This window comes from Prunus avium, chromosome 1 (genome assembly GCF_965620075.1).
Source record: "Prunus avium chromosome 1, drPruAviu1.hap1.1, whole genome shotgun sequence".
Taxonomy (NCBI): Eukaryota; Viridiplantae; Streptophyta; class Magnoliopsida; order Rosales; family Rosaceae; genus Prunus; species Prunus avium.
The window spans coordinates 17,691,191-17,694,275 of NC_142284.1; positions in this window are offsets into that span (position 1 = coordinate 17,691,191).

The following is a 3,085-nucleotide window of genomic DNA, read 5'->3' on the forward strand; positions in this document are numbered from 1 at the left end:
GTGTTTGGTGACCTAAAATCAATATGGATTGGATAATGTCTAATCCTACTAGGCTTAAATGTAGTAGGATTATGAATTCTACCATAGGGTTGATTGGATTATGTGTAATTCTACTAGGGCGTGTAATAGTACATTTCAATTAATCTAATTGCTTAATCATGTGTAGTACCAAATACATCATGTGATATAGTGTTATTCTCTCCAATCCAATATAATCCAATGCAATCTAATTCTATCACATAATCCAATCCAGTTCAAATCATCAAACATGTTTTGTGTATATATGTATTTAAGATGCAATTACCTTTTGAGATATTTAGTCATATACTCATTCTTAGCACTAATAATATAGATAAACCCTACATCATTTTTAATTTCTATAAACAAACCCAAAAATACCCAAAAAATGACAGCTAGTCCTATTGAATTTAATTTTGATTATTAAATTACTTTGATGCCCAATTGAGCAAGGTCTAAAATATCGAGAGTTTCGAAAATATCGGTGGTCCAAAAACACGGATATATCGATGGAAATATCGATATCGATAAAAATCAAGGAAATTGTGAGAAAAATTTGGAAATTTTTATTGAAACTTTAGAGGATGTTTACTTAGTCAATTGTCTATTATTTTTTCACAAAAAATTAGAAGGAAATGCATGGCATGGTGGCTTTAGAAAAACACTGTGACTTTAGAAAATAGGACAAACTACAATAAAACCCCAAACCTATAGGGTCATTTACGATTCCATACTCGATTTTGGGGACATTTACGAGTACATACTCAACGTCGCAGAAAACCTACAATTTGCCCCCTCTGACTGCCAAACCGTTAGTGAATCTGTTAAATGCTGACGTGGCGAATGTGAGTTCCATTTTTTAATGACGTGGACTTACAAGTGGACAAAATATATGATAAACAATTCTTTTGTTTTTTCAAATATTAAAAAAAGATAAATTATATTAAATAAATAAAAATTCAAAATTCAAAACAAAAAAATCCCTCGCAGTCTCTTCCACACCCAGCCAACCCCATCACGACCTCAGCCACCCCTTCCCATCCCCTTTCCGTCTCTGTCCCCTGCTTTCATCCCCAGCCACCATCCCTCCTCCTCCCTTTACCTTTTAAAATGATTAAAACAATTCCCACAACCAACAAACTGATCTTCTTACCTAAACCCAGTCCCCCTCTCTAATTCTGATATGTAGCCATCATTCTCGATCTGCCGTGGAAAGCCAAGAAGGTACTCTAACAACCCCACCTTATTCTCTCTCTCTATTTTTTTGATCTTGACTCTCTCTTTGGTTCACCATAGAATGAAAAGGAAAAATCGTGTTGAAGAAGATTAACATTGGATAGCATTGAAGGTTGAGCAGACAAACGCTGCATCAACACAAACCCAATTGAAAAAGCCAAAATCAGTTTTAGATCCATTTTTCTTCATATCAATGTTCATTTTTATTTGTTAGATTGGTTGAATGGATCTCACAGGGAAGCTATGGCTGGGTTGGGGTTTCGATATGGATCTCACCATTTCACCTCATCACACTCTGCAAGATTCAAACTTTTCATGGTTTTTGAGGAAGACCCATTTGCCAAAAACCCCAATCCACGATCTGTAATCAATGAACAACCTTGCAAACTCAAAATGCTAATCGAATTTGCAGACCCAATTGGCATGAAAGATCAATACTTATCAAATTGGTATGAAATTTTACATGGGGTTTTCAGACTGAGGTTGAAAACCTCGATTTTGGGGGATGTTTGGGCCAAGAATGCGAGGTCGGTGTCGGTGATGAACTTTGATGTTTCAAATGTGACTAAATTTGGGAATCTGGGTAAGACTTGAAGGGGAGAGAGAGAGAGAGAGAGAGAGAGAGAGAGAGAGAGAGAGAGAACAAGAGTGAGGGGAGGAGGTGGCAGACATTGGTCTGCAAATTTTCCCCTCCAATTCGTCTTCATCGTCTGAAGGGAGGTGGCTGGGTGGCTGAGAGATGGGGTTGAGTCGGGAGGGAGAGAGGTTGGCTGGATTGGAGAAGAGAGATGAGAAATTTATTTATTTTTTTTCATTTTTTAATGATTTTAATATGATTTAAAAATTATTTTTAACATATGCAGAATTTTTTATTATTTACTTGTCCACGTGTAAGTCCACGTCATCAAAAAAAGGGGTCCCACTTTTGACACATAAGTATTTAACAAACTCACTAATAGTTTGGCTAACAGAGGGGGCAATTTGTAGGTTTTCTGCGACGTTGTATATGTACTCGTAAATGTCCCCAAAATCGGGTATGAAATCGTAAATGACCCTATAGGTTGGGGGGTTTACTGTAGTTTGTCCTAGAAAATATGTAGTTATTAGTGAAAGAAAATTAAACACACCATAATTTTTTAGTTATAATAATTTACTACAACATATTACACTTGATACATAACGCCGATAATATCGATATTTAATACTTTGATGTTGTCTTTGGGTTTTTGTCCACCTATTTCATTATTTTTTTTATAAAAAAAAAAAAAAAAAAAAAAAAGTGGTGATGTTGTCTAACCAATTGAATTGAATTGAGCCCTATTAACTTTACTATTTGCGCATTTTAGCGGACAACTGCTTGTTCATCTTTATTCTATTTCCTCCTCTCCCCTTTTTTTATTCTATTTCTTCTCTCTCTTTCTTCCCGATTGTTTATCATCTCCTCTCTCTCTCTCTCTCTCTCTCTCTCTATTCATCTTCCTCTCTTCCTTTTTCTTTCTTTCATCTTCGTCTGTTCTTTCTTCTGCATCAGTCTCGCAGTTTCTCTCTCTCGCTCTCGCTCGCTCTCTGTAAGCCTCGACGCTATTAAATCCGTTTGGTGTCCGAGAAACCCAAGGAAAAGAAAAGAAAATGAAGAATTAGGGCTCGATTTTCATTTTCTCTTCTTGTCTTTCTCTCGGAATCCAATTGGAGCTCTAGATTCGCTCTCTGTTCATTCTAATTCGGTAAACTGATCATAATCTCTCTTCTACAGGTTCTTGTAAGATCTTCGTCAACTCGTGTTTGCTTGCCTCAGGTTTATTCAAGGTATGAGTTTCATATCGCGATATTA